Below are 20416 nucleotides of genomic sequence, written 5' to 3' on the forward strand. Positions count from 1 at the left end.
AGAAACAATTCATTCAACAATCCAACATGACAAACAAAAAAACCACCCAAAAAACGAAAACCAAATCTGTTTCTTGATAATTATTTCAGTAAAATCACAGCATCAGAAATTGCATTTTTATTTATCTAAGTAACCTGTGCTAGTATTTTGCAGCTCTGGGATTTTTTTCCTACAAGTACCAGTTTGCTATATATATGAAAATAACTGATATGCCTAGAAAACAGAATATCCCTGATTCAGAACTTTTTCCATTCCTCCAGTATGTCTCAAATGAGTTGTCCACTCAATGTCATATGTCTGTAACTATATTCCAAACACATCAGTCTTTCATCTCAAAAAAAAACCCAACTAGAAGTTTCATCTGAAAATCCACTTGCACACTTCTCAACTGTACAGTACAGTTAAAGCTATTTAAAATATCAATTTAATTATCTAACTGCAAATCCCTTAATGTACTCAAATTGAATGTGATCAATTTTTAAATCACTTAAATGAAAGCACTGCATTTGCTAAACAGAGCAGGTGTTATTTTTCACCTAAAACAAATGTGAATTATTTAACCAACGCCATCTGAATTTATGTCTCCACTCAAGAACCAGAAAAATTGGTATTGACACAGCTGCTAAAGGGGCTTTTAACATCTCTGTTCACGTGGAATGGAACTCAAGTATTTCACAAATATCCATTTTCATTGTATTTGTCCTTTTAAAATCTTCCCTCCCAGCTCATTCAAGCTATTAACAAAAGGAAAAAGAATGAATTTATATCTGCATTCTAACATGGAAAGACGCCTGGAGATGTAAAATATTATTTCAAGCATCACACTAGGAATGGATCCACTTTTAAAGCAGACAAGCTTGTTGTTTGCTCAGCATGCCACAGGAGAGCAGGAAGGTGGTTAAAACCAAGAGGGTAATTCAATGCAGCTGGGCAGAACGGGAGCATCCAACTGACCAGGAAATGTGGGATTTCTCACCTGGGGAAAAGCTCACCAATCCTATGCTTCAGCACATCCTGACACAGTCTACTGACATTCCACACACAAAACAAGACTCTGATCATAGTAGATACCTACATATCTCATTCTCCTCTGACATTTATCCTTATCAAAATATTCTTTAATTTAATGTCATGTACTGGATTGGGAACAAATTCCTATTTTTATGCTACACTGGGACAGAGAAGCTATCTTGTAGCTGTAGAGCAGACCAAAAACTGAAGCATCTCCATCCCCTTTCACAAGGGGTAGTTGGTAGAAGCTGTACACAGACATATTTCAAGCTCCAAGGATGAATGTTCACCACCAGGGAAAGGACTCCCAATGCTCTGCCCCATCTCTGACCAGTGAAGCCATTCAGGCATCTGCCACAGGGAAAATCCAACACTCTTTAGATGAGAAAATCTATAGAACAGGATATTCTGTTAAATAATTACATACTTTCCATTCATGCTGGCACTTCAGTTCTCCCCATCCTTGCCACAAGCCATTTTGGATGTGATTCTATGAAGGCTAAATCTTGTCACGCTGGCAGTGAAACTGGAGAGGCTCAGTTTTCCACTGCCCCCAAAGATTTGACTACAATAAACTTCTGGGGATCAAACATACGTATTTTTGCAATGCAGGATCCTGACACTGCAGTAAGTCTTAGCTAGTTTCATTATCCAAGAAATCAATGCAACATCTCTGGATGCCACAAGACAGAAATAGCAGCGAGCAGCGTCTGCCTTTCCCCCTGGCTGGGTGCCAGGCTGCCTATGGTTGTTACAGATCTCTGTTAAAATACACTTCCTTTTGTTGTATTGTGTTACAGCCTGAATAGTTAATGAATATACACACAGCCTATGGATACAGGGGCTTTAACAAATGCTTCTGCTAAAATAAGCTCTGTAAAACCTCTTAGGTTTACTCAATGGTTAATATGTGCGCTGCGCAAAAATAGCCGCAGTCCGTCGGTCCCTGTGGAGAGACAGGATCCCAAAGGAGAGAAGGATGAGGGGAGATACAATGCCAAAAGAAAAAAAAAAAAAAAAAAGACAGAATACTTGCTGTGTTCCAAAATACAGTAATCTGGTAGTTTTTCCACAAAGAAAAGCAGTAGTAAGTACTTCAAAGGAAAAGGGAGGTATTTCATGAGAGGAGAAGCGCTCCTCACTTGCCAACACCAGACCTGCCATCCAGAAAGAAGAGGAAATCAATGTGCTCCTGAGCACAGCTACCTGCACCCTTCCACAAAAAAAGATTTTCAGGCTAGCTTGAATAGAGGAAGATGAAGAGCTGCTGCTCTTTCAGGCACCTACCATGCTAGTCCTTAAAATGGAGCAACTTTCTCACAGCAAATTCTTTCTCACAGCAAATTAAGTTGCAGCAAAACTGTAACTGAGTTTGATTATGTTTGGAGTGATCTTAACCAGCTCAAATATTTTTGTTAAACAAAAGTTTGGTAATGTCATGCTCAAAAACACCTGCTTCTGTTTCTCCTTCTTTTAAAGTTCCTGTTAAAAATCTGTCTGGAGAGCTGGAGAGAAAAGTGTTAAAGCAGTGAGAATTATTCTTCAATTTTTGTTTTTAAGACGACCCACAGCTGTTTTCTCCTATAAGGAATATTTCACCATGCACCTCAAAAGGAAGATACTCCCTTTCCTAACTACAAGCATAGACAGGAGAGGGGTAGGAACTGCAGATGTCCCAACAGCCCCTTTACCATCACATTACTCAAAAAACAGTGTAACTAAGTATTTCTCTCTCTCAAAACAGCACCACATGCTCAAAAAAACACACACACTCCTGCTTGGATTTTTACTGCAGATCACAAGATATTCAGTGCACCAGAAGACACCACACTCTCCACCTGAGCAAACAGCACCTGTTATCCCATCCCAAGACATCAAGGAGAACACCAGAATTTTCTAAACTTCTTAAGGACACTGAATCTTACTTAAATGCACTTAAACTAAAAGCAAGATTTTAGAGAGAAAGCACTTATTTCCTTCTTGCCAGTGTTAATTAAACATTAATTTAAAACATTATCATAAAACAGCACAGCTTAGACTTTACAATTAGAAAGATCTAAAAAGATGAAAGGCAAATGAATACCTGTTTCAGCTGCTTGTTTGGATAGCCACATTTCCATTTATTACATCACAGATCATAAACACATACACTATCCTATAACTTTTTATAAGCTTGTGAGGAAAGAAATCACACAATTTGTTCCATTAACTTGGTCAAAGACAAGAATATTTCATAAAATAGTTTAGCTTCAGCATGTTAGCCAGCTTGGAATAAAGCAACAAAATTAACAAATTTGAAGAAAAATGAGATTGTTCATTGATGGAGGATTAAAAAAATCTTTAAAAATAAAAACAAACCCCAAGCACAAACTTGCTAAAAAAAATCAAAACTGCAGCATAGTAACAGAAAATTTCTTCCAACCCTTACACTCAGGGAACAAAGAATGAAGAGCAAGAATTACCCATACTACAAAAATAAGTAATAAAAAAATCTGTAAGAAGTCAAACCATTTCAGATGATCATCACCTATGAATGGCTGGTTAGAAATCCAATTTAGAACAGAAGTTACACGAAAAGCTAAAACCCAACAGTTGTACAAAGTAAAAACTGAAGAACAACACAAGACAATGAGAACAGCAGCCTCCCTTTTTCACTTTCAGGAAAAATTCAGTTGAATGCAGGAATAATTTCTCAAATATGTTCCCACTGAAGATTCTACAACACAATCACACTACACATACCCCCTCAGAGATCAAGGAAGTGAGACTGAAGATTGAGCAATTTTTATTTCTATTTCTTTGAGAGCGTGGGAGGGTCAATGTATCAACTGTTGATCACAGCACTGCCTTGTTTACCTGCTGCTCTCCAGACTGGGCAGTTTGGAAATAGCCTTCCTCCCCTGAAACTTTACTACCAAACTCTACTATCTCTATTTACTACTGTGCTGACAATGCCTATTAATTACCTACTCTGGTCACAACAACAATGATAGAAATACTAATGCAAGGAAGCCATCAAAAGGGTGGGATGTTTATAATTTTTTTTTTTTAACTAATGACCTGTTTAAAGCCCTGATATAGACCACTCATGCAAATGAATCCAGTTTGCAAGAGTTAAAGTCAAACCAGATTAGCAGCCCGAGTAAAACCAGACTTTGCCCCGGTGCCATCATGAGCACAATGCAAGCACATCCCTCCTGAAAGGAATAACCACACGTGGCTTGTGAGATGCACAACTCTTCTCCTAAAGAAAGGAAGCCTAGGAGAAGGAGCAGATGCAGTGAGTGAGTTAATGAGAGATGGCAGTGGGCATCCTGATGAGTTCTCATCTCAATTCACTCCCTTCACCTAGCAGTGTTCGCCACGTGCACGAAGGAATGCAAACCTTTCTTCAAGATCTGCAAGAACACAGGAAAGACTCTCGGCTGGAGGGATCAAAATCAAGGTGGCAGAAAACACCCAGAAAAAACTTCCAGGCAAGTACAGCTCAGTAATCTGAAGGATGAAAGGGGAAGGAACCGTGTAATGACAAAACCTGGAAATGATGAAGGATACAAAGATCAGTTGGCTCGGTAGTGGATTCGTGATGGTCTTCAGAAGGCATTTCAAATATGCAATTACATCAACACAAAAACAGGAAGTAGAGTATACATGGTGTATAGTAAACCATAGTGAAAATTAATGTACCATATTCATTAATTAATTACCCAGAAGAAATTATGTTATAAATTAACCAACTTTTCAATGAAAAGTCTAGACAACTTTACAGATTACTCAAGAAAAATATTTTACAATTGGGAGCAAAAATAATCAGGATATCAGTATTTATTTTTAAAGGACAAGGACATATTAAAAATATTATGCCTTATATAAAACTAGTGATATTCCCTCACCTTGAATAGTGTGTGTTCAGTTTTGAATTCTGGGTTCAGTTTTGGTCACCCCCATCTGAAAAAGGATACATCAAATAGAAAAGACGCAGAAAAGAACAATACAAATTAAAGACTTGAAGAGATTTGGGTACAAGAAGAAACCGTGGTTAGAACTATAAAGCTTCAAGGATGAATGAATGATCAGTAACATTACTCAAATTATATCATAAATAAGGGAAGAGAAGCAGACAGGTGTTTCTAATGCCCCTGCCTCACTCTAGAAGACCAAGGAATCCCCCACCCACTTTGAGCTAAAGGCTGATGTAAACATAAAAGTGGATTTTTAAAGCCAGAATTGCAATTACTCTCAAAATCACAGGTCACTGTTGAGATAAAAAATATTAAGAGTATTTAAGAATGGATAGACAGGGAAATATCCACAAGTAAGGGTTGAATCCATGTAGAACAAGAACAGCCATCAACTGTGTAGAGCTGTAAGAAAATTGCATCAGAAGACACTGAAGTGCAACCTCATGCTACAATAAATTTTCTGCAGCAACAAAAGACTAAGATACATAGACTGCTGATCCGAGAACATACATTTCCTACATGTTAAAATCACTATTCTTGCACAAATATATGAGTTATCCAAGCAAATCCCTTGACAGCAGCTACAAGCTTCTGTACAACCTTCTAGTCTTGACAATCTTCCTCAGGGTCAGAATAATTGTTACTTGCAATGTCCTTTTGTTAAAATAAGAATTATATCAACATTATTTACAGGTGTCTTTAAAGTAGTTGTGTTACACATTTAAAAAACCCACTCAACTGCACTTCCCAAGAGCACTTTTATGGTTGAATTTATTGTCTCTTGCTTTTAAGTGCACTGAGATGTCAGAGGCAGACTGGCAGTGTCATGTGCTGACATATATTTGATCTTAGAAATGCATGCATGACACACCATGCCAGGCAACGAGCCTTCCTCCCCATTCTTTGGAAGGAAAACTGCTGCAAATCAAAAATCAAAAACTGAATTATAGATTTACATTCACACTCCTGGCTTTTGTAGGAGTGTGAATATACATCTATAATTTTGTAGGCTTCTTTTAACTCTTCCAGGATTAGGCATTAGGAATTACATAAGTAGCATACTCTGATGGGGGCATTTTTTTAAAATTCTAAGAATGTAAGAGGACTTGGAAATCAAAAATGAAGTGCTCAGACTCAGGAAATGTTAGCTAAGCTGGATAGGGGTATCTTTGTCTTTGAGGCAGCAGCAAAGACTCAATTCCACCACTCTCTGCAATTCAAGGCCTGTACCTTAAAATAGAGTGAGAATAATTATGTTCAAGCTGATATGGGAAGTTACCCCCTCATTCCTAGTCTCACTGCTCCTCTGAAGAAGTTTGGTGCATGGGAGTGGTAGTGAAGACAAAGGCAAATCAGTCTCTGTACCTCCTGTAAAATCCTACAGCCACAGGACGAGTTTTTCTACAGAAAAACCTCATTTTTGCCTAATAAAACATTTTCATGGGACTATGCATTCTCAACAGCTAGAAAAGCCTAATTCCCTTCAGAGCCTCCCAGTGAGATATATATATATTTAGATATAGATATATAACATACAAGACTGACATGCAGCTGCCAGTTTAACTTTGAACCCTGATCTGCCCTAGAGGGGGATTTAAAACTCTTCTATAGAAAGCAGCCCATGTATGTGACTACTTTAAAAAAGAAGCAATCACTGCAAAAAAATTCTTTAGAACTTACGGCTCATAACTGAACAGGGAAAAGAAAATTCACCTAGAAATTAAATGAGACAAAAAATAAAATCCTAGGTGATTTCCTCAAAAATTAAAAAAACCCATAAACTATTCTAGATCTTTTTCCTGATAGTAAAAAACATTTTGTTTTGAAAGAGCAAGCACAAATTTTAAGCTAATCTACATTCTCAAACCATGTACCAAAAATACTGAAGATAATAATTTAGCTATTCCTCTTTGATTTATTCAGATGAGAATAAAACAAGTGATTTCAGCAGGCTCTTTTCTAATTATCCACTATCTCTTGTGAAAGGAGGAGTTGATTTTATTAAAACCAGATGTTTATGCTTCTGCCTTTTCATGATTTTGATTTTCCTTGAAAAGACTTACAGAGTAATTTATTTATACACTTGATAGGTTAAGCAGTTTTTGAATTACATGAAAATTAAGCAAAGTAGATACTGATGCAGCAACAGAATGAACAAAATGGTGTAGATATAAACTCTTCAGATGCTTTAGTGATAAATAAAGCCTGCTATTTAATACATTTACATTTTGGAGAGCAAAGTGTCTTTATTTTAAGTGTCAAATGAGGTTACTTACCAATAACTGAATTTGGACAATAGTGTTTGAGTGGATGGAGGATTTACTCCTAACTGTGGGACCACCCTACAGCGCTTTATCCTTCTCAGTGTCTGTGAGATGGTCACACAGACACTGCCTCTGCCCACAAGAGGAGAACACCCAAACTCTCACACAGAGCTTTTGTACATAACAAAGCCCTGAGAGGAGCTGCTCAATTGCCCAGATTATTTCTGAAGAAAACCAGACTTGAAATGAGCTTGTCTGGAGCAGAGATTGCAGTCAAGGCAAGCACAAGGGGCTGTGGGGCTGCTGGCAGCCCCGGGCTGACCTCCACCCCAGGAGAGGATCAAACACACATTTCCAGCTCTGGAGGAGGACAAGAGAAGAGCACAGCGTGGGATGTTTCAAGGCCTCACAGCTCAGACATGTCAGAATTTAATTCCCTCCCTGCTTTACTTTGTTATTGTTGATTCTGTGGGAATAACAATTTCTAACCCTATGGACTTGCACTGCTGAAGAACAGGTTGAGAGCTCCTACAAAAGAGTAAAAAGCACAGCAGTATTTGCTTTTAGCATCCTTGTCAAGAGTGTCAAGGCCTTATAAATCAGTTTTCTGCACAGGCCTTTTGTGTTTTAGCCCTTGGTGACAACAGCCCAACTGGGCTCAGGGTACAAAGGTATGGTGATGCTAAAGAAGCAAGCAGACAGATCCTGCTGTAAAAAAACCTAGCAGTGGAAAGAGGAATTATTTTCTAATATGACTGATCAGCATGAGCATCTGTTACTGGCATAGTTCATGTTAAAAAAAAAAAAAATCCAAACAAAAAAAAAAAAAAAAAAAAAAAAAAAAAAAAAAAAGAAACCAAAACCAACCAACCAAACAAAAAGCCCCCACAAGGATGTTGCTCTTGTGTCAAGAAATCAAGTGTATCATAACATATTACTTTATTTTAGGCAGCTATTAAAAAAACAAACAAAAAAGTCAAAATAAAACACAAAAAACCAACACCCCCCCCAAAAAACCCCAAAATCACTCACAAAAAAATATCCCCAATACCAAAGAAAAGCTAACCTGAAAACACAAAGGAAAATTTCTTTGATTCTTGAGCAAAACTTGTGAGAGAATTTGCTCCCCAACACAGGGCAACAAGCTCAGCCCAAGAGCTCAATAAGCCATGAAAGCACGGAACTATTTGAAATCATTTTCCAGCATGAAGCTGTGGCACAGCAATTCTGCACTGGAGATGAACACACCCCACAAATGCTGCAGAGTAAGAAAATCTGCCCACATCCTTGTCCTTTGTAAAAAGGGTTTTTTAAACTTCTGATACCTGCCCATCTGGGTGATGCAAAGTTGTGTTCTGGTGAAATTTTGCAACTCAGACTGATAAATTTTGACTTCAAATTACATTGCTTAAATTCTAGAAAGCTCACCAAAAATTAACAGAAAAAAAAAATCATCTTAGCGAAAAAATCTATGTTTTCATTACAGATAATTAATCTAGTGACACTAGATTATAAAAACCACTCTCAAATTAAGATTCAACACTGACAACATGACATCAGGATAAACAGATATGATAGGCTTGTTAAAACTGTTTAATTTTAGAAGACAAGCAACAGACTTGTAGGAGAAGCTAGCATTTGTTTAAAAATATCTATTAACAGGAAATGTGATCACTTAGAATTCAAATATTCAAAGCACATACAATTTAAACAGTAGCGTCTTGCAAAATGTCATGTATTGATGCCACAGCTTCACATTGGAGGTTCATGTCCTGTTCACTACCTAAATGGAACATCAAAATCCATTTCCCTTTGATAGTCCCCTACATAAAATGTTATCTGGACACAGTACCTATGCCAGCTGCAAAATGAAACACAAAAAATTAGAAAGAACAGTAAGAAAAAAGAAAGTTATTACAGAATACCTACAGAGCAACAATGTGATGAATTAACACACATGAAATTAAATCTGCCTTCTCAAGGTTACACTAGTAGAGACCTTTTGGTGAATAAAAATATTTTTAAATGTTTTAGTCAGTAAATGTTCTGTTGTATTAATACCCATACATGTCTGGCTCAATGTCCTGTGGGAATCTCTAACTTCCACAGAACTCTGCAGAAAAACACACCCAACACACAGCAACACTTAATTTTAATTGGAATTCTGCTGCAGTTATTTATGCCCTGGCAAGTGAACTCCGTGGCTGACTTGCTGAGTTTTTCCCATACAAATTTCTATGATTAGGCCTGTGGTGTAAACATGACACCACCAGAACAAGTCTCATCCTTACCCATGGCTTAGCAATCCCACTGACACATCCATGGGGAAACACAGCAGCACCTCAGCTTTGGGGCACGGCAAAACAAACACCTGGTGATGTTCTGACAGAGCTAAAAAATTACTGTAGAATATTTAAAGGTTATTTTTCTCCCCCTCCCTATGAATTTAACCTATGGAGTGGTAATAGGAAAACTACACAAGTCTATTTTGGTAGGCTAGACTGTTCAGCCTTCCAGCCCATCCCATTACACCACAGCCTCCCGAAAGAATTCAGCTGCAATGGTCCCTCCAAATGTTTCACCCCAGCCTTGAACCCTAATAAAAATCCTCTTTAATTGTTCTCCTAAATGCTTTTTTCTCTCTGCTTTTTCTTCCTATTTTTCCTTCCCTATTATTCCATTTTAGTTTATTTGTCCTTTCCCGTTGAAAGGAGAGCCTGTCTATTCTTAGAAGGGTTTTGGATCCTAAAATAAACTGCTTAACTATGTATCTATTACATTCAGAACTGATGTCACATCAGACCTGCCAACGTGCTACAACAGGAATGTGACCACAGCAAGGAGCCCCAGCATTTCTGCAAGCCCTGCTTTGCGAAGATTCTTGAAATAAATTTACATTCAAAAATGCATCTACCCAAACATTAAAATATTTGGTACGGATTTTTTTTCCATTTCTTCTTCTCACTACATAATTGTCATATTTTTAAAGCAGTTCTTGCCTGATATCTAATATTAAACCCCAGACCCTCTAGCACCACACTGGAGGAAGAAATCAGGGTAATCTGATTATACTGAGAATTCTTTTTAATTATGCTGAATGTTAAAATGTTGCTGTGAGCAAATGGAAGTTAAAAACAGGTAATGCAGTTTAAAGAAATACAACAAAAATAAAACTGAGATCTAGATAATAAATGGATAATAATGGGAGCCTTTCATCTGAGTGAACCCTTTGAGTCTGGTCCAGGACACTAATAATTACAAGTAGCTCATTAGTTACGGCTAAAAACTTCATTCTGTTCCCAATATAGCCAGACACTCATGTTAGGAAAAGGCACACTTGTTGACAATAACAACAGAAGCAACAAGGATCAAATAGACAAGCATTCCTCATTTAGGAAGAGCTACTGCTCAAATTGGGCTGAAGCACAAGGACTACTCAGTGCCCTGAGCTGGGCTGGAGAATTTTTGTCTCCAAGAGGAAAATGAAAGGGAAGTTATCTTCACTGCCTGCTCTTCTCAGAGTGCTAAGAAAGAATTACACAGAATTTCACAAGGCCCCCACAAGGTTCTGCTGGAAAAGCGTGAGGGGCAATAAACATTTCCTGGACTTTAAAAAATAACAGCAATAGTTATTTCAAGAACACAACTTTGTCATTTCATTTGAGCTATTAAACATGCATTAATATAATATCAATATGTCAAATATCTCAAATATGTCCTCAACAGAGAATAGAAATATACACTACATAAAGCCCACAATCCATTTAAGTACCATACCAGGCCAGGGAGATATTTTGGGTTCAGCTTTCAAATGACTTGTACCAAAATATAAAACCAAGACAATGCCAACTAAAAATTTATTTAAAGCATCAACAACTAACAAAAATTGCAAAAATAAAATAATTGTGAAGTTGGATTGTTTTGCATGTGATAGCCAAACCCTGAACACTATGGGATTACGAGAGTCTGCACAGTGGGAGTATTTACCAGGAACTCCTGCTCCTTGAAAAGGTGAAAACTGAAGTCCAGTTGACAAATCTCTACTAAAAAGGTATCTGTGATTTGCTTGGATATCTGTACAATTCCACATTGGTTTGTTTCCAGCATATATGAAGTTTCCATGGGGGGAAAAACAAATCCTCAAATCAAAGCACAACTTTTTCTTAGTGCCAGGAACTATTTTTAGGTTATGTTGTCACACCACAAATTGATAGGACAAACTTTCAAAGGCCAGCCCTGCATTATTTCATTGCTTTTTAGTAAAGCTCCTAGCACTGGCCTTGCTGTGCCGTTGCTAACAGAGTTAATATCTCCTTTTGAGTCAAGCTCATTTCATTTTCTGGCAGTTTTACATTGTGCTTTTCACTTTTAGGAAGAAGACAAGCTACAAAAATAAGTGTAAACTGCATATGCTAAAATTGGGAGGGGTGGGGGGAAATGTCTTATTGAAAGAAACAAACACCTGCCAAAAGCAGCCACCCCCAGCTCCTTTTCAGCAATGTCCTACTTTGCTGCCTGCAGGCTGAGCAGTCCCTACACACACACCTCAATTAGTCAGGGAAATCTTGGTGGTTTTCTTCTAGATTCATCAAGGTGCTATAGTTCTTTTGGGTCCCTGACACAAAGTTTCTAGGTGAAATCATCAGCTCAGTGGGACTTCTGTGTAACATAATTTTCCCCATAATCAGTTTTCCTGAATGGAAAATGGCAAATTCCTCACAAAATGGCAATTTTCAAATTGACATCAGTGAACAGTATTGGCTATACAAGAATAAGAATTTATATTATTCATGAATAGGGTAGCATAAACCACCACAAGCAGGCCAATACACTAAATAAATCCTTGGCAGTAATCCTACTGCCAAGACAGGCTTACAAATTTGTTTGCAATTACCCAGGAAGAGGTGCTGTCAACCAGCATTGTCATGGCACTGTAAATAACATATACATTAATGATGCTGCTGGGAAAGGAGAAGCAAAATTATCCATTATCAGACAATTGCTGAGAAGCTGGAATACTTGAAGCCTTCTACAGAAATAGCCCCTTGAGAATAAATAGCTACAAACAAGAACAGTATCAGATCTACATCAAAATCAAAATAGAAGAGAATTAGAGCCTGGTAACATAACCTTATGAGGAAGAGTCCATTAGAGCATAATGATAAATGCAGGTATTTTCATTAGTCATTTCAGAACTAGACAAACTCTTCATTCTTATTATCATTTTCTGTCTCTGACGCTGGAAATGGCCTTAGGGCAAATCAGCTTATGCTATGATTTAAGATTACGGACTTTTACAAACATAAACAGAAATAACCTACCGAGAAAGACACAAAATCCAGTAGACATCAAAACAAAAATCCCCAAAAACGCATTTTTGAAATAAATTTTCATTTGAAGGTGAAAATCTCTGGATTTGACAAAAAGTATGTCACTGCCTTATCAAGCCTTGTAGGGTACTGTAAGTACCTAAAGACAGAAAGCTGCTTTGGTGAGGTAGCAAGGAAACAGGCCTTTACCTCAGTGACCTCAAACTAAAGTGTCCCTGGAAATAACAGGCAAGATGGCCTTGTTACAAAACAGAGAACATCACATTCTGCTGCCTTTTCAGGTACTCCAAGGATGGCCAATGGGATGTTACAGCATTCACTTTAAGGCTTATTAACTATCATGTAGCAATAAAGTGCATTATGATTACTAAGTGCTTTCTCCAAGGTGGTTACAGCTCCATAGAGTAAGAAGTGATCGTTTTTGCAATTTAAAAGTCTAACTACACAACATATTCATGGAGCTGCAGCAGTTAAACCTGATGTAAACAGGTCGACTGATTTATAAATCTATAGGTGTGAAGGTTTCTCAAAGATGCCAGGCGTGTTCCTAAATCAATTTTATGATTTTAAACCTGACAAAAACAGACTCAAATGCATATCCCCGATATCATTTTATGTTCATACAAACTGTGGATGACAGCAGGCAGATGACAGGCTTCCACTCACTAGATTCCATAAACTTTCCAACATCAAAGCAGCATGGTAAACCACCAGGAACACCAACAAACCAACCTAACAAGCATCATCAGACTTCATCTGCCAAGGTCAGGGGGAGAGGGTGTTCCATTTTCAGGGATTATAGTTTCAGCAGCAGAAAAAAAAAAAAAAAAAAAAAAAAAAAAAAAAGAAAAAAAAAAAAAAAAAACCAAACAATCAAGCCTACCAAATTGAAGAGGACTACCAAAAATAGGCTTTGTTCTGGAGAATAAGCACATACCTCACTGTGTTGTGTATTTCTTATGCCCCACTGGTGCCAGTTATACCCACTGAAATGAGAGACAAGTGAAATCATAGTGGTTTTTGTTTCACTGTTCAGAACAGAAAACAAAACTATGTTAAAAATCTACTGAGAGATTAAAGTTCCCCAAGGGGTTAACTGCAGGAACTCATCATGCATTTAACTGGCTCTTCTTCCTCCTAGGGGATTCCATCACCAAACCTCCAGAGGGGGAAGAGGATCCAGGGGGATCTCTGGGGTGAAAACTGACCCCTGGGAACACCCACTAACCAGGTAAAGCAGGCTACATAAACTCCTCCAAATCATCCGTGTGTCTCAATGCAAGCTTGCTATCATTTAGAGCTGTTGTATAAACACAAGCTCCATTACAATTGTCATACATTTGGTATTTTCTAAACATAAACAGGAACAGGCAAAAACTAGCTGATGAAGTCAGTGCCTACACGTATCAACACGGCTTTAGATAAGAATGTTCTGAAATAAATAGCATCCAAAGCTTCTGCGTGTGCCACTGCTTCAATAAGAAGGTATTGCTGTGTCATAACTGTGTCAAAAAAAGGAATCATAAAAATATCGAGGCAATGTTTACAAGTTGCATGATTACTTTAAAGGTAATTATTTAGCTAGAACACATGACTCTTATTTCCCTATGAAAGGCTCTCTACTTAACTGGATTAACACACTATTGATAGCTAAATTCCACTGCCAGAGGCTACTGTCAAGTCATCATTTCCAGAACAAACCTATAAGCTATTTTCTTTATCCTGTGTGCAACTATTACACCAAGCTCATCATGAATTTGTTTCCAAAGTGCTCTAAAAAAAAACTGCTGCAAAGAACATTCAAGAGATGCATGACACAGGATTACCTGTTCTAATGAAATTAGACCATACATCAGTCACAGGTTGGAAGGCTAAATATGTTTAGCAGCCAATCAAGAACCTAACATCTGATTTTTAACATTGGTGATTTTTTTTTTTTTTAGTTTAAAGGTGATTCAATTTTGATGCTGTGAAAATTGACTACTGCCTGGAACTCAACTCTCAGATGTTTTCAAGGGAAAGCAAATCCAGCTCTGCATTCTCAGCAAATACTCCTCATGAAAATGTTTACATTTTCTTTTCTTATCAAAAGCAACCCGCAGATATGTACACTCACTTCTCCACCCATTTCTTAGCACACACAATACACAAGTTTTACACAGAGATGTGAGATAGCAAAGACAGAAATAACCTTCTCCAAGATAACCTTTCCTGCACAAAGTTGCATTCAGGGTAATGCCACTGGCACAGAATGCGGCACATTTTCCATTCCCCTCTGCAGAGCCCTCACCCTCACATTGCTGTGGGATGCTATCACAGAGGTAAACAAGGAAAAGGAACTTCTGACCTCTCTGCTTTCATGGAATCATCAAGAACAATGTCAATACAAGCAGGACCCTCATTTTTTTCAAATCTCATTTCCATTTGCAGCATCCAACTGAAATCGGAAAGAAACTGAAAGAAAAAACCCTGCAAGTGGCGTCATCATTTGTTACTACTGCACTTCACATCAAGGGAATTTATTCTAAAGTTGTTAGGCTTAGCAACAGGAACAAAAACAATAAAAAAACCTAACTGCTTCCAAACTGGGGAATTTTGAAGTCTAACTTCCTTCCTTCCTCATCTCCCAACAGCACTCTGTGTTTCCTGATGTTGATAATGCTGGGTGGGAGACAGAGCACAGGCCTCCCTCATGGAGGGCCCCAAAACCCCCCGGAAGGGCCAAAGGGGAATAAGCAAAAAGGTTAAAGGACACAGGGAGCACAATCCAAAGAAAACATGTTTGTTACATGGACAGGCCGATGTGCTGGCTGCACAAAGGACTGGGAAAGCAAGTTCCAGTTTCCCCATTCTGCACTGGCAAAAATGCTACACACTGCACAGACACAGGGAAATGCTGCTTGGAAAATGTCACCCATCCTTCCTACACCGTTCTCCCTGTTTCCCTGGGCTCTTGGCTGCCTCAGCAACATCAGCAGCCACTGATCACACTTCAAAGCACTGGTCACTCATGCAATAAAATTGCCTGTTGCACCACACAGCAGCTCCTCATCAGGACCTTTTCACACAACAGATACAGAACCTATTTCATAAAACAGAACTGGACTGGCCAGAAGTGTAGTATGTCATTAACTCAAAAAAAAAAGAAAAAAAGAAAAAAGAAAAAAAAAAAGGAAGATAAAAGAAGCAGCAAAATCTACCTTTAAGGTGCTACAGAGGCTGGACACTGATTGCATCTTTGAGTTTACATTCTTCACTTCTTCATTAAGTTATTAGAGACAGCCCTCTGCCTCATCCCATCTTTTACAGAATGGGTTGTTTGACACAGGAAAAATAATGAGACTGAGCATAGGAAGATTCCCCCTTTACAGGGAAAATCATATTGTACTTACACCTAGGTCTACTTGAGATACATTTGCTGATCACAGACAAGAGTGTTGAGTACTTATTTTTATTATTTCAAAATGTATCAAAAACATTACCCCTAAGCATAAAGTTGTCAATTATGCAAATTATTCAAATCAGGTTTCAAAGCACAACAAAATTTTTGCATTTTTCTTAGATAAGCCACATCTGAGCCCAATAAAGCAAAAAAGACAATAGCTAATGAAAAAGGAAAAACAAATAAGAAACTTAGTCTGATTATAAATGGAAAGCACAAAAATTAAAATATTTTCTTTAAAATCCAGTTAAAATTAAAAGCTAAGTTTGACAAAAAATAAAAAGGCTGTGTTAAACCACATCATAAATTAACACCTAGGGTATTAATCCCTTTCAGCTACCAGCTCTCTAGTAAAATGTAACAGCTCATTCAATGTTAAAAAAAGAAATGGAATAACTGTTTACAAGAGATTTTAGAGAGGAAAAAAAAGCTATTTTGACTTGCAAAAGAAAATATTGTTAATTGCACACAGTCCCTTTGCAGTGACTCCCAGCCCTGCGCACGCTGAAATTCCAGCCTGGAGCCGCCAGGAGCGTGGGAAGGGTCCCATTGCGTAAGATGTTATTAAGGCAGCAAAGCCTGCCTGCTTAACTGCAGATACTTAAATACTCTAAATAATTACACAGATTAGCCAGGCACAGCGCTGCCGACCTGCAGCAGCAGGGAGCTGCTCCTGCACAGCCTCTCCAGGTGCATTCCGTGCCCAGGGACTGAGCTGGGAGATGCTGAGCCCTGGGTGTTTCACAGCAGGCACAACAGGACTGGCCTCCACTCCTGCTAGACCCACACCATTCCAAGTGATGGAAGAATTCCCCAAGCACAGAACTAATTGTGCTCTATCAACAAGGTCAATGTGACTCCCACTGAATTTAATTTACAGACATAAAGTACTTTTCCTGCCTGCTCAAGCTGCTGCAGTTGCAGGCTAGTGCTTAGGAGAAATATGTGAGGAATCCCACATTACAATATTTCAGATGTCAAGCATCGAAGCGTAGTTTACAACAATCTGGGCTAATTTTAATTTTTCATCTATTTACTCAGAGGCTCAGACCTAGAGAAGTTTGGCACAAGATACTACATACTAGTTAAAGCAAGCAAGACGTTATAAAGTATTTGTTTCTTCACAGGATGGCTAAAAACCCAACCAAAGGACCTAAGAGAAGAAAAATGAAATACAGCAGTACACTGCTCTGAGGAGGCAATCCTTGAAGTACAGGTGTATACACTACAGTTATCTCTGAGCATGCACTCCCTTCCCATTCCCCAGTACATTTTTTGGGTGGGGATGTCTTTTGCTTTTGGGGGTTTGTGGCTTTTTGTTTGGTTGGTTTGGTTGCTGGGTGGAGGGCTTTTTGTTTGTATGTATGGGGCTATGGCTGCTTTCTCTTATTTTTTTGTTTTTTAAAATAAAGTTCCCTGCTCTATCTGCAGAGTTTTTGTTCCTCTTGCAGTGGCAGTGCCATGAGAAGCAGGAGTTGAGCAATGAGCTGGAGAGAGAACTAAGAACACAGGCTCTTAGTCAACATCAGGAAACTATTTCCACTTCAGAAGTCAGGAAGCCTCTCGCACTTGTGCCACATTCTGCTGAAGAAGAGAATCTGCTGTCATGCCACACAAATGTAAACAGACCTATCAACAACCAGTGCACTTAATTACACTTCTCTGTTGCTGCTTCTTCAAATTTGCACTGCTGCTCTCCCCAGACAGCAATGAACAACCCTCAATCTCCGTTTTGTTTTCTATAGCACACAAAGGCACCACACGTGTTATTGAGTTAGTCCAGAGCTATGCACACAGTGACTTGCCAAATAGCTACTGCAAAAAAGCAAGGACAACCACCAACTTCTTCCTTTTCACCCTGCAGGAGTCACTTTGAATCCTCTCTCTACTCTGCAGCTGCTGTTTGTACCTCTGGCACCTTGGGGATTTTCATCTCCTGTCAGATTTGGGTTGAAGTACTCAAAGGTTCAGTGGTGCTGGGACAAAGGCAAACTTTATGCACATTAATCAGACAAAAAAAGCTCAGAGGCCAGCTCTCAAGCTTTTCCAAAAATCCCCACTAGATTACACCCACCCAGCAAACATCCCATTTCTTACTGCAGGAGTTTCTTGCAGTACCCATTTCAGAAGTGCCACCTCCAACAAGCTCATCACAGTCTATTTTCAAAAAAAGGGCTCTTGCTTGTTCTCACAGCTCAACCAAAGTTAAAGGTGCAGCACAAACAGAGACATTTCAGAAATTTATCTGTAACTATTCTCTCATGAAAAACTCAAAACATTTGAAGAATCTTTAAGAGGAGCTAAATGGACATTGTCTCATGCAGAAGAAAAATTCAGCTACATCACTGTAACTTAAAAACTGCAGAATGAATCCACTCCAATGACTGCCATTAAATCATTCATACTTTTTGATTTGCTAAAACACACTGACCTGTGTGCTGCCTTTCACCTCAAAGCATGTAAATCACATGCCTGACAAAATGTTAAGTTTGTCTCACAAAGGAAAGAGCTGTCTCTTAAAGGACAGCCACAAGAAAAATAAAAAAGGAAAAATATTTGAAAATATCTTTCTAACCTCAGAAAGCAAAGCTAAAATCACAGCACAACAGCACAGAGAAATGAGTTGTTACATCCAATTTCATACATATTTAAAATGCAGCTCATGACCAAGAAGGACTGAGAGCATGCATGTGTGCAATACTCAGTGGTGGGATGTACAAATAAACCATGCAAAGCAGCTTTCTGCCACACTTCAGCAACCACAAATGAACACAGCAGCTTTCCAAAAGGTGCACATTTTGTCACACAGTCTCTGGCTCCCCTGAGCACCCTCAGCAGGGCCCCCACCATCAGAAACACATGGAAACCCAAAACAAAGGCCATGCCAAAACTAGGAAATTGCAGCTCTCCTGTGTCTGGAGAGAGATCAGCACTAATTATAAAGTGATTAACTTCTATTAGACTTTTTGTTGTGTCAGTAAAGGAGAGGTAAGGGCTGAGGGTGCTGTTATGAATTTGGCATTCCACATCCATGTAACACCACCTTCTTTGAAATGATGACATTGATGCAGATTCTCTATCTTGGGGGAATGTGACCTCTATACATTGGTTAACAACCTGATAGAAGGGGTATTTTACTGGCAGTATTTCATACAGGCCTGCAGGAGAGAGTCAGTGGTCTCACATAAGCTCAGTCCTCTGGATACACAGAGAATGAAAATGCTGAAGTGTTAAAAAATACCTGCAGAACAGGAAAACATGTATGGGCATGATCTCCACCCAATTTAGTAAATTAAATATTACACTAAGTTTGGGGGTTTCTCTATGAGGATTTTTGAAGGAGTTTTGAGTGAGGTAGAAACAGGACTTCTGAGTTTTTAGATGGTGCAGTTTATTTTCTTATCTTCTGCATAGGCAGGAAGGGTGAGTTCAGCTCACACCTTCACTGCATGGCTCAGAAGGCCACAAGACCCTCAGTTACAAGACATTTTAAGGAGTTATTGACCAATAAAACACTGCCAACAAGGGTATTTATGGCTTAGACCCAATCCTTAAATATTTCATCTTATGGGCCCATGTTACAGTGTAAGCTTTCTTATCAATCATGTTATGACACACAAACCTACAGTGCTGCATTCTAAACGCCTCATCTACCTCTGTAACCACTCCTATTTTAAACTAAAACTCTAAACTTTCCTCCACTTAATGTATCTCTACTTCAAACTATAAATTCACATTCTCACTTCTAACACCTAAGTTTGGAAGCCTTTTCCAAGGTCTCAGATCAAATCCTGTGTTTAATCCTAAGCTTTGGCTTACAAGCCCAAAGTTCTAAGAATTCCTTGCATTTCAAGTTCCAACATTTCTCTTTAAATTTTATATCAGATAGCTCTATGTTAGACCAGAGTCAGTGGGGAGTCATTTGATGATATTTGTACACAGTCTAATGATTCTAGGGACAGACACATGAAGAAAAGATGCTTTATATATGTAGATACTTAATAACCATAACCTCAGAAGAAGTGGTGTGTAGAGAGATTAAATGGAACAAAATTAGTGCTAATTTGTCTTTGGCAATCCTGAAGTTGCTCTTTCAGGAAGGCAACTACATGGCTACAAATTGAATATCCCAAATGACACATGGCACCATTCCACCAGCAACCAGCCCTGTGGGACAGTCATTCTGCAGGCAGGGTGGAGTACTGGGGCACTAATGACACAAGCTAATTCCTAATTATCCTGCTATGTAATACCCTGCAGGGTTGCAGGGGTTTTCCCTAAGTTTTTTTTTTTTTTGGTAGGCTTTTAGCAGCTTAACAACTGCTGTCTATATTAAACACTACATCAAATAGGAAAATTACATAAAGCAAGAAAACACTAGGGATGTGAATGGTGTTGGTCAGAAAA

The 20416-nt window shown here is 38.5% G+C and overlaps 1 protein-coding gene across 4 annotated transcripts in view; it reads right to left on the minus strand.

The window, feature by feature from the left end:
• HIPK3 (homeodomain interacting protein kinase 3) overlaps positions 1 to 20416 on the minus strand; it is a 69434-nt gene that overhangs the window by 22667 nt on the left and 26351 nt on the right. The window lies entirely within an intron of this gene.

The sequence above is a fragment of the Ammospiza caudacuta genome, chromosome 6, assembly GCF_027887145.1.
Source record: "Ammospiza caudacuta isolate bAmmCau1 chromosome 6, bAmmCau1.pri, whole genome shotgun sequence".
Taxonomy (NCBI): domain Eukaryota; kingdom Metazoa; phylum Chordata; class Aves; order Passeriformes; family Passerellidae; genus Ammospiza; species Ammospiza caudacuta.